The 13952-nt window shown below is 45.9% G+C and overlaps 1 protein-coding gene across 11 annotated transcripts in view; it reads left to right on the forward strand.

Moving 5' to 3' along the window:
* Window positions 1-1733: 1733 nt before the first annotated feature.
* Window positions 1734-13952, forward strand: part of RALY (RALY heterogeneous nuclear ribonucleoprotein) — a 79660-nt gene continuing 67441 nt past the window's right edge. For 2 of the 11 annotated variants that reach the window (XM_082670319.1, XM_082670320.1), the window contains exon 1: window positions 1734-2121. The gene's annotated coding sequence lies outside the window, so the exon portion shown is untranslated. Of the gene's footprint in view, window positions 2122-2968; window positions 2989-13952 lie in introns of those variants that run through there. The other 9 variants (XM_082670314.1, XM_082670317.1, XM_082670322.1 and 6 more) reach the window with 8 other exon arrangements.

Below are 13952 nucleotides of genomic sequence, written 5' to 3' on the forward strand. Positions count from 1 at the left end.
TCTAGAGCGCAGGCTAAGTAGTTGTGGCACACGGGCTTAGTTGCTCCGCGGCATGTGGGATCTTCCCGGACCAGGGCTCGAACCCATGTCCCTTGCATTGGCAGGCGGATTCTTAACCACTGCGCCACCAGGGAAGCCCGGGGCCAGATTCATTAATTGGTTGACTGACTCATTCATCCACTCAAATTTTTATTGAACACTAAGTCTGGTTACACAGTGCCGTACACAACAGTCAAAGATTCCTGGTCTCATAGAACTTACCTTCTAGTGAGGAACATGGGCAAAAACACATAAACAGATCAGTAAATGACAAGACTAAGAAATGCCATGAAGGAAATGAACAAGAGGTCAAACCAGAGAACATCTTTAAGCTGGGTGTTCAGGGAAGGCCTTTCTGAGGAGGTGATATTTAAGCAGAGACCTGAGGCGTTAGAACAGGTGGGGGAAGAACGTTCCTGGCCTTGGTCTCAGTTGTCACCATCTCTCTAGTTTGATTTTTCTTCCTTTTGAAGCAGCGACAGGTCATCAAACAACACAAGTGCAGCTATAACTGCTGGTCTGGCAGAGCCAGGCAGGATTCTTTTCAAACTCTGCTTCGTGCTCAGGAATCCAGTCTCTTAGGCAGGTTCTGGGGGAAGTGCTGTGAAAAATACAATCACAGAATCACAGGTCGGACGATGCATGGAGAATTTGTCTTCCTAGAGTTCAGGGAAGTCTACAGCTGAGGACTGAAGGGCTTACCATCCTCGTGTGCTCCGGCTGTTCCGTGGAGGCTGGAACACTGATTTAGGTGAGAGTTCTCGACAGGAGAACTCTATTCAGTAGTGAGGACAAACATCCAGATCCAGATCAAATTATAAAACATTTCCCGCACCCCAAAAGGGTAAAGCTGCTTGAATTTAACCTTTTTCTTTTAGGTGAAAGTGGCACCTCCTCCCCTGACCCGCCCTCACGGAGGCGTCTCCGCCCACTCCCAAAAGGCAGCGTGGATCTTCGCCTTCTCTACTCACCAGGTTCCCTTCAAAGGGAAAGGCCCTGGCGCTCCGTCCCACTTTTTCTCTTCCGCATCCCTCGGGCACCGCCCACCGCCAACTAGTTTGGGCCCCATCTCCAGGCCCCGCCCACCTCCAGCCCCCTCCCGAACCCCATTGCCCTTTGGGTCACGCCTCCTTCCGGCTCCTCCCCAGAGTGGCCACCTTTGGGCCCCCTCCTCCCGGCTCAGCTTCCGGGCCCGCCTCCTTCTGTCCCGCTTCAGTCTTTCCTCCGTTTGGGGCTTCTCTTCAGCCCCGCCTCCAACACGCCCCGTTAAGGGCCCCTCCTCCCCCAACCTCGCCCGGGCCTCCCTCCACCCTTGACTCCTCCTCTGGGCAGGCCTCCCTTTAGCCCCGCCCACACCCCCTCCTTTCAAGCCCGGCTCTGCGAGGCCGCCAATGTCTTCCATACTTGTCTCGCGCGCCTCTCTTCACTGCATCATCACTCTCTCAGACCCACCCCTCCTTACGCTCGGTTCCAGTGTAAACCAGTCTCTCTTCCCGCCCTAGCCCCGCCTCCTCAAGGTCCCACCTCAGTCCTTCCTCCCTGTCAGGCCCCTCCCCGACCCCTCCTTCCTCTTCTCCCCGCCGTAGCTCTGGACCTTTCCAAAGCTAGGTTGAGGGGGTAGGAAGAGCCCCTGCGCCTCGGGGGCCGGGCTGTGTCACGGCGGGGCTGCGGACTCCTCGCGCTTGAGTCGCCAGGCCCGTCTCTGGAGACAGAGGCGGGGGCAGGGGGTGGCGGGGCCAGGGCCGGAGTGGCGGGCGGGGCCGAGTTGAGGGAAGCCGCTCCGGACACCCCCACCCCGGCACGCCTCAGTGGTGCCGGCCAAAGGAAGGACTGGCGACTGCGGGGCTCGCGCCGCTGTCAGTGCGGCGGGGTGCGCGAGCAGCTCGGCGCAGGGTGGGCAGAGCAGAGAGAAGCTGAGGGGGCGGTAGCGGCGGCAGCGACTCCCGCGCGTGTATTCAGTTCCTCACGCTGCGGCCGGGGCCGCCTTTTTCCTCCCTCCCTCGCTCCCTCCCTTCCGCCCCCGAGTGCGGCGGCACCGCCTCCTTCCGCGCCGCGCGGCTTCCTCCAGACCTCTCCGGGCGGGTGAGTGGGGGCCGCGGGCGTCTCCTTAAAGGTGTGGGGAGGGGGTGCTCCTTGTTCCTTTTCGGTCACCCACTTCTTCGCGCCGGTCGCTGCCTATTTTTAGAAACTCTTTTTTTCGGCCGTTCGGGGAGTCCCGGGAGCCGGAGTAACTCCCGGCACCCTGCCCCCGCACCTTCCCTCCACCCGGGCCTGCCGCCCTGGGTCCCGGCAGCCCTGGCGTTCCTTGCCCGCCTCCTCCCCGCGGGTCGGACCTGGGCCGGGAGTTGGCGGGGTGGGCCCGCGCCCGCTCGGAAGTTGGAGTCTTTTGTGTTCGCGCCCCGCCCCGCCCGGCGAGGGGAGGAGGGGGGAGCGGAGGCCGCGCTGGGGAGGCCTCGGGCGGGCCGGGTCCCGGCTCTGGCCTCGGCCCCGGGTTTCTTCCGGCTCTCTCTCTCGGGCTGGGTCTGCGGGTTCCCGGAGGCGATCAAAACTGGTCCCGCCTCGCTCCCTACTGGCCTGAGCGCCTCCTCGGCCCCCCTTTCCCGGTCCTGGGCTTGTTGCACACCTTGGGCTCATAGAGGAACAACAGCAGGCCCTCGAGCTGGGGCCGTGTTCCGCGCTTCACGCAGCCTTTTCGCCGCCGAGCCTCAGTTTGCCTTTCAGTGAACAGGGAGAAAGAATGTCGCCTCGCAGGGTGTTTGTGGATTCAGGGAGGAAACTAATGTGTGCGAGAAGTGTTTAATACCAACAGGTAACATTTAATGGACTTGACTCAGGAACTTCGCAAGCCTTATTTCATAGAATGCTCACGACGGCCTTCTGAGGTTATCCCCATTTACAAAAGCAGCAATCAAGGCGCAGAGAGGTTAAGTAATGTGTTCTAAATCACAGGTAGGAGCCACAGAAGTGTGAAGCCGTGGTGCTGGTACCTGTTATTTATTTCTTAGTGTGAACTTGTGTAATCTCTTAGTGCAGAACCGATTTTGAGTCACATCGTTAGTTGGGATACCTAACTAACTCCGTTCTCCCTGATTCCTTGCCCGTTAGAAGCTGATGGATGCAGAGGACTCCAGATCTCAAGCACAACTGAAGTTCCCTGGGGTTTTGGCTCAGGGAAGGTGTAAGTCATTTAAAGCAGTGAGGTTCATCCGTTTTTTGTTTTTTGTGGCTTGTTCCTCCCACCAAGCCTTGCTTGTTCTCTATAGGGTTTAGATTTATAGCTCCTGGTTGGGGGAGGGGGAGCAGAAAGTGGTTCAAGTCAATTGCTTCAACTCCCTGCCTTCAAATAGAGATTTATTTCTCTTATTTTCAGATAAGGCCCAGAGGGGTAAAAGTGAACTAAAATTAACTTTGGTAAGTGTTCTAGTTTTCCAGTGTGTTTGATCCCTGGTGTCTAAAGATCAGGCAGGGGAGTTCCTAGGCCAGCTCTTGCCATGTCTCCTGATGTGTGCTTTAGTTCTTTGGAGTCTGGAGGTCTGCTGTACTCTCCCCTTTCCAAGATTCTGGATTTAAAAGTAGTGGTATGTAGGACCTGGAAGGGGTCTTATCTGGTCTAACTTTTTTTATCTGCCTTTTCCCTCTTTCCTGTTAACTGAATCTTGGAAGGGGGAAGTAAGTTGTCTAAATTCACAGACTGCTTTAGTGACAGAATCACAACTGGAATTCCAGTCTTCTGACTTCCAGTGCAGTAATATTTTTATTTCTACTGTACTCTGCCACCTTTTGAAAGGGCACTAAACTACTTATTCAGGTCTGAAGACCAAGAATCCCAAGTAACTTGAAATCACAAAGAAGTTGTTTAGTCCCAGCATTAAAAGGAGGCCAGGTTTTGTGCACAGGAGTACCAGTTCTCATAAGTCACCACTGTTATTTTATAGTACTTTATTTATGGTTTATAGTTTTGTTTTATAACTGTTACCTGATTTCATTTCTCATCAAGTTCTGTGAGGGAGCTCTCAGAGTTTGGTTTATATCTCCTTTTTACAACTCTAATTGAGAATTAAGACATAGCAAGGTTGGGGCACTTGCCTTACTTAGATCACTGGATTAACAAGTGGTGAGTACAGGGCATCTCTCATGGACAAAGGATTTCATTTGATGTGGCATCATGAACTCAGTCACTCATTGTGGCTCTCTGAGCCTCAGTTTCCTTATCTGTAAACTATCACAGGGTTGGGTGGGGACTATGAAAAAATGGCTATGAAAGTGCATTGTAGTAGTAGGCTAACATTTATTAAGTACTTTCCATGTACCAGTCACTGGATTAAGGACTTTCTATGGAGTATCTCATTTAGTCCTCAGAGCTACTGTATGAATTAGGTATATTATTAAATTCCTCTTGCAGAAGAAGAAACAGGTTTAGAGAGGTTACATGACTTGCTCAGGATCATGTAATTGATAACTGCAGACAATATAACTTTAAAGCTGGTATGCTTTTAATTTATTTTTTTGTAAAAATACATGTAAGATAAAATTTACTATTTTAACTATTTTTAAATGTACAGTTCTGTGGCGTTAAATATATTCACATCGTTGTGCAACCATCACTACCATCCGTGTCTAGAACTTTTTCATCTTCCTCAGCTGAAACTCTGTATAAACACTTCCTCTCCTCTCCCTCCTGGCAATCATCATTCTATTTTCTGTCCTTGTGAATTTGACTACTCTAGGTACTTCATGTAAATGGAATCATACAATATTTGTCCTTTTGTGACTGGCAAAGCTGGTACTCTTAGTGCCTCCCTTAAGCCCTAGGTGCTCTGAAAATGCAAAATGATTATTAGTTCTCATCTGCAGTAAGATGTGGCATGCAGCTCCAGAGCAAGAACCTAGGCCTGGCTGTACCACTCTGGTTAAGCCTCCCCCCCCCTCACCTTTGCCCCTTCTGTATCTTCCAAAGGGAACTCCTGCTCTTGAAATAGAACTCAGAGGACTCCCCACCCTTGCTTTGTTTGCATCTTCCTTTCTGGCTGTCCTGGGTTTGGGCATATGGGACTGTAGTGATCAACAATAGCAGTGCTGTGACAGCAGCTTGGATCAGAACTACTCAGGATGATTAAATGGATTATCTTTATGAAATGCTCCCTCTTTGTGCCCTCCTCTTTCCATTAAGGCACACAAGAGCGATTAGCTTTTGGGTTCCTAGAGGGTATTTATGGCTCCTCATTGCTTGCAGGTAGTTAAGATGGGATTAAATGCTGCATTTAGTCTTTCAAAATTCCCTTTGTTTTGACTACTTCTGTGTCTTTGTGTGTTTTGGGTGGTGTGGTGGTGGGATGTGGTGTTTATGTTTGTGAAGTGTAGTTGGAATTTTGTCATGATGCCAGCAGGGGGTTGGGATGGGAGGTGTTCCAGAGATGGATAATAGGGCAACAAACACAGATCTGAGTATGTTGCACTTTCCTTAAAAATCTGATGGCCCAACATTGCCTACATATTAAAGTTTAAACCCCTGAGTGTGATAATAAGGTCAGAGTGTATTGAAATGTTTATTGGATAGAATCTTGTAGTTGAGGGACTTAAAATCATGTAGACCAGCCAGCCACCCAGCCAACATTTGAATAGGCTACCCGTTGAGATTCTGTTTCATTGGGCACCACATTATTGGAAAATTTTCCATTTACAGAACAGTTATTAAACATCTGCTCCGCACTGTACTAAGCTTGGAAATTTGGGTGTCTCAGGGGGAAGACAGGCAAGGAAACAGGCAGTGTGGGAAGTGTTGTGACAGGAACAAGCACCATGAGAGCACGGAGGAATGGAACTAACCCAGCCTTGGAGGGTCAGGGTGGGGTGGTTCATTGGAGAAATTGGCTAGGCCTAGACCTCAGAGAAAAGACTAAGCTAGGAAAAGAGGAGATTTGGGGAGCTGAGGAGGAGACAGGTAAGACTGTTCTAGGCAGAAGGGAATAGCAAGTCTAGAGATGGTGGTGGTAATAGGTGAGACTTTTGGCCATTTACTATATCTACCAGATGCCATTTTAAGCATTTAATGTGTGTTAACTCATTTCTTTCCATAACCATCTTGAGGGGTACATACTGTTATAATTCCCATTCTGTAGGTGAGGAAGCAAACCCAGAGGGGTTAAGTAAGTTTAAGATTTCTGGGTGGAGCATGAAGCATGAGATGGGTGATGTAGCAAAAGATGAGACTGGCAAGGTGGGCAGAGCAGAGGCCAAGTCATGAAAGGCCCTTATTGCCCAGGTTGAAGAGCTTGGACTTCATTTTGGTGAGGGGACCATGATCCTGTATGCATTTTAGAAGGATATCAGTGGCTCTTTGGGGAGTGGATTGGAGGGCTAGAGCACCATGGGCAAAGAGACCAGTTAGGAGGCTTTTGCAGTAATGCAGGTAAGAGGTGATGGTGTTTCCAATGAAGGGTGTGTGTGTGTGTGTGTGTGTAGAAAAGAAGATGGAATTAAGTTGTGAGACACTATCAAAGATTGTTGGCGTGGAGGGTAAGGAAGAAATCAAGGAACACTTCTAGATTTCTACCTGGTGCAGTTGTATAGATGGGGATGCAGTTTATTGAGGTGAGGACACAGGAGAAGGTGGGGGGAAGATTTCTCATGCAGGGTCTTATTACATCTGCTTTCATTTACCTTCATCCAGTTATTGATCATAGTTCTCCAAGGGGAGGAGAGGGGAAACAGGGGTGAGGGAGAGTATGGCACAGCAAATTTGATAACTATCCCTGGCTAAACTGTTGTAGACACTAGTTTTGGAAAGGAGGAAATAATTAGAACCTAGACATTCCAGACCTTGCACAGCTCTGAAGACTGCTTATGTTAAAGTCAAGGAAAGCTTATGTTTTCTCCAGACAACATTCTTTGGCATTGCTCTCCCCGTGTGCTAGTGTCCCTCTGTAATTCACCTCTGCTTACTCTGCTAGGCACTGAGAAAGCAAAGATGAATAAAACATAGCTTGAGAAGCTTGCATTCAAAAGGGCAGCAGATCTCAGCTTAGGTACTGTAGTGGAGGGGAGAGAGTGGGGTGGGACAGGGTGGGGAGGGACTAAGAAGGATTCTTATTATGGGCAGGAGTCAGGAGACTCTGCTCTGTGTGCCAGTCTTTTCCTCAGGTGGCAAAAGTCTACACCTACTCAAAGGGCCAGGTTTATTCATTTGAATAATGATGAAAAATAATGACTAGATAACCCCCAGGGTCCCTTCTAGCAATAACATTTTATGATTCTAGATGATGATTCAGACAGTATATCTCTCGGAGAGGTATTTTCTTCCTTTCTTTTCCCTCCCGCTTCCTCTTCCTCCCCTTTCTTCCTTAGGCAGTAGTAGGGATGTCGGGGTGGAGATAGGGTTTTCACATGAGTGTCTGTTAAAAACCTAGTTTTATTCAGTTTTAGCTTTATGTATAAAATGTACAACTGGAGGAGAGATGATGGCAGTAGTAATGTTAGCTTGCTGTCCTACAACTGACCCCTGGGTACTGTAAGGAAAGTTTCAGACCCATGATGGATGCAGCTCACAGACTCTCAGGACTAGAGAGAAAGGGGCAGTAGGATAAACTGGGAGCCTAGTCATGAGCCTGAGGATAGTTGGTCTGGTCCCTGCTACTAATAATTCAGTGTATGGGCTTGGCCAAGCCCCTTTCCTTCTCTGGCCCTGTTGCTTCATAAAATAATCAGGGGGCCAAAGGGTGAGCCCTGGGTACAGAAAAAGGATTGGAAGTTCCTCTCTAATGAGGAATAATTATTGAATAACTAGAGACAGGCATCTGCCCAAGTATTGCTAGTTATGTCTTCTGGCTGTTTCTACAGCCCTTCTTTTTTCCTCAGTCTTTCTGTCACTTCATAATGGCCTCCATATGAATAAATCTGCTGTGCCTCCTGGGAGGAGGGGAGGAAGGTTGGGATATTATCTCTGGGTTCTGGTCTACATCCCCAACGAGCCGTTCAGGCTGCCTACTGCCCCCTGCTCTCCATGCTGGGGTAGGGGTCGGGAGTTTTTGGTTGAATACTCAGGTTTTCTTAGGCTCAGACATATGTATTTGGAGTGCTCCACTGACTAAAGTGCCAATCTGGCCATCCTCCCAACATGCCCAGTGCAGTTCCACTGGGGGGGAATAGCGTTCAGTGGGCCTTTGATGCTTGCCAAACTCATGTTAATTGTAATTACCTGTTACTCCCTGGGATCTCAGTCTTCCTGTCTGTAAAACAAGGGGGTTGGGCTGATGTCTGGTTTTATGGGAGTGGCTTGAGAATTCATTTCTGGAAGAAGAAGGGGCTTTGTTAGAGTATTGAGAGTATCTCACAGGGTTAAATTCTGGGTTCGCAGATACCTTTCAGTATATAAAGAGATGGATATTGCTTTTTAGAGTGGACAGATTGCTGAAAAATTGCTTGTGAGATGAATTTACCAAATTGTCTACTGAGTTCCATTATAAACGTGGAGCTGTTGTCCCATTGGACAAACTTGGAGTCCAAGACTAAAAAGTTATATTTAAATATGTAGCAAACTGTTTAAAATCATAGGATAAAAGGAAAAAAAAAAAAACAACACTATAAGATTCCCAAACACCACTAGGACTGGAAAAACACTAGACCAGAAATTTGCATTTCCTTAGAGCTTTGGCTTTATGAGGTAGATACTCTGCTGTGGTTACCTGGCCCTTGAAATGCCATCTGTAGAGACTGAAGAGTTCTGTTTATTTGTCAAGGTAAGAATCATTGCCTTATTCCAAGTAAGTATTCTCATTTACAAGGTCAGATTTACAACCTGGTCAACCTATTGTTGGCCAGGTTTTCTTCATTCCAGAGGCATTTATCTGGTATTTAGCTATCTCCTGTTTGTTTGTTTTATTAAGGATTTCACTAAGCCTAGTTAACGTGTTTGCATGGTGTCTGTTGATCTGTTTGTCTAGTTTCCTTTGTAATTCTTTGTGCTAGTGAAAGCAAGCTGAGCAGTAGATTTAAAAGAATCATTTCCATAACTCATTATTTCTCTGGGTCTGGGTTTCCTTTCTGGAAGGTATGATCATGCTACACTGAGAAGTCAAATGTTGTTTGCTGCTTACACAGACCGTGTTAAGGCTTTGGGACTTTGTTCTTCCAGATAGTTGTAAGCTGACACTGAGGAATGGTGCTCTCAATATAATGATAGCTGTGCCTGAATCAGTTGAACACAAGAATAACTTTTCTTCATACCTTAAAGACTCACCCTAAATTGATTTTTCACACCAATTAAAGTTAACTAAAATTAGGGTGTTAGGTAGAGTTACCATGCTAAGTAGGTTACCTAGCTGCTGTAGTAAGGTTATGCTTGGAAGTCCAACTGCTTTCCATCCCTAAGTTCAACCATTTGTTCTAGGAATTTGGAGTACCTACTATGTGTTCTCCCTATGGAGAACATACAAACCAAACAATACATGATTCCTGCCCTCAGATTACATTCAGTCTGGAGAGAGAGACAGATAAGTACAGCAGGTCCTAGCTTATTCTTACCCGTGCTTCCTTGGCCTGTATGTTTTGGTTGAGGGTTCAGACTGGAAATGGCAGAATTGATGGATGTATCACTAGGCAAGGAGACCTATTTGAGTATCTGACTTCCAGTGTTCCAATTTGGTTTTGGCCTTCCTTCCTTCTCTTCCTTTCTTCTGCCTGTTATCTAGATTTTCTTCTCTATTGCTGATGTGTCCAGCAGCCAGTGTGTAAAGTCAAGAACCTTAGGGTAGGGGACAGCATTGTCCTTCAGGTTTGGGTGTCCAGACATCTGCCTAGTGCTTTCCCTATTCTTCTCACATCAGTTCTTTGGCTGGTTTCCAGAAAGGGTTGATATTGTCTAGCTTCTTATTTAGGAATGAAGAAAATTGTTTCATATTAAATTAAATTTTATACTCAGTTTTGAAATAAAATAGCTATTTTGCTTGCAAATGGAATTATTTGAGATGTGGTTTCTGGCATTTTTTTGACTGTGCTGCACAGCCTGTGGGATCTTAGTTCCCGAGCAGTTATTGAACCCAGGCCCTCAGCAGTGAGAGCATGGAGTCCTAGCCACTGGACCACCGGGGTTTCCCATTTGGTCAGTTTTTGACTTACTAATTATGACTAAACTGTGGTTCTTGAAGCCCATTGCTGCTATCTCTGCCAGCCTTCTTTGAATGCTTTGCAGCATGGAGCCCTAGGAAATGGAGGGAACGTTGAGGTTACCCTGTCTTGAAGGGCTCTTCCTCTTCCCTTGTCCCTATTCTCAAAAAAAAAGTGTTATTTGGGATGCTGTGTTGTGCTCATGATTTCTTCCAACAATTTCGCATTGCCTGGGAGGTCTAGAAGAAGAGGAAATACGCCTGTGTTCGTCCTCAAAGGTTGGGGACAATATTGAGATCAATTTGGCCAAACTGTATGGAGCCCACTGAGTCCTCCCTTGGTGCTGTGAGGGATGAAAATGTGTAAAGCATACTCTTGTCTTCAGGGAACCTGTGGTCTCTTTGGGGAGACAAGGTAATCATGAAGTTGTAGCTGATAATAAGGCAGTTTGGTGTAGAGAGCTTGGTTTGGAAGACTAAGGTCTTACTCTTGTTCCCTGGAACTAATTTGGCCAGGAAAACTGGAATAAGTCATTTTCCCCTCTCTGAATCTCCATATTCTCATCTATAAAATGGGGTTAATAATCTGTATCTTGCCTTCCTCACAGTGTTATTGTGAAGAGCAAGTTAGATGTTACTAAAAGTGCATTATAAAACCAGATGATGCAATTTATATGTGAAGAATTCATGAGTCATTTGTCAGAGGTAATAGGTAAATAGCAGAGTTTTCTATAGAAGGGGAGATCTCTTTGGGCTGGGGTGATCAGGAAGAGTGGTCTGGACCAGTCTTGGGATTGGGAGAAAGAATGCTAGAAGCATTTAGACAGAGGCAATGATGGAGCAAAGGACTATAGGCAGAACTGTTAAGGGGCAGCAGTGAGTGTTTTAGATTTAGTAGTTATTGACAAACAGTTTTCAGAAGCATACCAGATCAAACTCTCATCAGCTATGTATGAGAGAATTCCTTTTGCTCCATGTCCTTGTCAACAGTTAGCATTATCTTTTTATTTTATGTCATTCTTGTTGGAGTGTAGTTAGAGAAGTGAATTGTAAGAACCACGATAGGAACTCTCAGGTGGTACCATACAGGGATAAAGTGATTGGTAAGTTCAGAGGAGGGAGAGATTGCTTCATTTGTGGGTGTGTGGTGCCTAGGGAACATCTATGGAGGACTGAGCATTTGAGCTGGGCCTTGTAGGATAAGGACAGTGACCATGTATTATCTAGGACCATCCCAATGTCTAATATTCTGTCTTGCTGTGCTTATAAATTATGAAACACCAATATATTTATGTCTTGGCCAAATCTCACAGACTACCCAGAAGCAGCGCCCGGATATCTTTTCTCAGTTGCAGTGCTTCTCTCTCCTCCCACTTTGTTTCCAGAAAGTATGATCACAGGAGATTTAGGCTCCAGAGATGGAGAGAGGACATTCTGTGCAACGGGAACAACTTGAGCGGAAACACAGATGAGCAACTAGATCAAGCGGCATCCATATTCCAGCTAATGAGCAGAGTGGGGAGGACATGTCCCATAATTTGGGGGTTGGTGATACCTTCTCATAGTCTCCTGGAGCAGGTGGAAAAGGTAATAATGTACTCAAGCCAATTTGTATTTAAATTGATAGGATGAGAATGACCCCTTTGCCTATAATTACATCATTTCGGGGAAGAAATTAATCCAGCAAACAGTCATACTTGAAGTATGTCAAAAGAGAGTTTGTCTTCTCTTAAAATGGAGGGGGAGGAAGGGGAACGCCAGGACCTAAAGAACTTAGTCTCTCAGCACTCATCTATTACTTGTATATTTGCTTGGAAAAATTACCATTTCTTTGTCACCTTTTATCCTGCCTGGTAGACCCTAGCTGGGTGTTTATTTTCTGTAGTTTTACCAAATCACTTTGAAGGCTGGTGTGAACACTGATCATGTCTTAGAGTCTTTCTTCTTTGTTCTGTCAGCAAATACTAGAAAATGTACCTTAAATTACCTGTTTTTGGGAAACAGGGTGGCCCTGCCTGCTCCCACAGAGGCATGTTAAACATTAGTCAGCTCCTGAACCTGTGTTAGGTCCTGGGGTATTTGTCAGGGGACACTGGGGGTGTTAGAGCTGCCAGTGGGGACATTGACCAGAGGGTATCTAGGCCTTCTGTCAAGGAGACTTGTCAAGTACTTGATTAAAAATCTGACCTGGGTTCTAGACCTAACTCTGCCATTTATATTAATAATAGCTGCCATGGGACTTCCCTGATGGCGCAGTGGTTAAGAATCCGCTTGCCAATGCAGGGGACACGGGTTCAAGCCCTGGTCCGGGAAAATCCCACATGCTGCGGAGCAACTAAGTCCATGTGCCACAACTACTGAGCCTACGCTCTAGAGCTCGCAAGCCACAACTACTGAGCCTGTGTGCCACAACTACTGAAGCCCATGTGCCTAGAGCCTGTGCTCTGCGACAAGAGAAGCCACCGCAGTGAGGAACCCCCGCTCATCACAACTAGAGGAAGCCTGCACGCAGCAACAAAGACCCAACGCAGCCAAGAAAAAAAAAGCTGCCATGACTTGGGTGCCCACTGTGTTGAGATAGCATATTGGTGCCTTGTGTTCATACTAATAGAGCTGATATTTACTGACGGTTACTGTGTGCTGAGAGCCCTTTTGTGTGTGTGTGTGTGTGTGTGTAACTTTTATAATATAAATTTATATATAATCTTAAGGCATATTTTATATGTAAAATTAATGTATAAGACAGACATTTCATATAAAGTTTCAACATATTGTATATGTTGTGTATACATATACAATTGTATATATTGTATATAATTTGTATATATTGTATATATATTGTATATAATTTAAATATAATATACCTAAGTATATATTAAAAATCATTCTTACCTCAACCGTAAAAAGTAGGTTCTGTTGTTCCACATCATATAGGTAAGAAACTGAGATACCAGTAGGTTAAGAAATATGCCCATAGTCACACTGCTAGTAAATGGAGTTGCCAGGATTTAAACCTAACCAAATCTTCTTTTTTAATATGGAAAATTTCAAACATATACAAAGTAGACAGAATAGGTTAATGAAGCATGATGTACCCATCATTCAGCTTCAGTAGTTATCTATTCATGGTCAATCTTATTTCATTTATACCCTTACATACTTCTCATCCTGTGCTTTGAAACGTGGGTATGATATTTTGTCCTTAAGTATTTCACAATGTATTTTTTTTAATTTTTAAACTTTTTATTGTCGTAAAGTATATGTAATATAAAAGTTACCATTTTAGTTATATAGTTCAGTGGCATTCAGTATGTTCACATCATTGTGCAACCATCACCGCTCTAGATACTTCTTTTGTTAAAAAGCTTTCACAGTGTATTTTTTAAATTATTTATTTATTTATATTTTGGCTGTGTTGGGTCTTTGCTGCTGTGCAGCGAGCGGGGGCTTCTCTTCATTGTGGTGTGCGGACTTCTCATTGTGGTGGCTTCTCTTGTTGTGGAGCATGGGTTCTAGCATGTGGGCTTCAGTAGTTGTGGCATACGGGCTTGGTACTTGTGGCTCGCAGGCTCTAGAGCGCAGGCGCAGTAGTTGTGGTACACGGGCTCAGTTGCTCCGTAGCATGTGGGATCTTCCTGGACCAGGGCTCGAACCCGTGTCCCCTGCATTGGCAGGTGGATTCTTAACCACTGCGCCACCAGGGAAGTCCCACAATATATTTCTGAAAGATGATTTTTTAAAACACAACCATTATCACATAATAAAATTTAACGATTCCTTAATACCATCAAAATCCAGATTGTGTTCGAATTT

Source organism: Grampus griseus, assembly GCF_964374135.1.
Source record: "Grampus griseus genome assembly, chromosome: 14".
Lineage (NCBI taxonomy): Eukaryota > Metazoa > Chordata > Mammalia > Artiodactyla > Delphinidae > Grampus > Grampus griseus.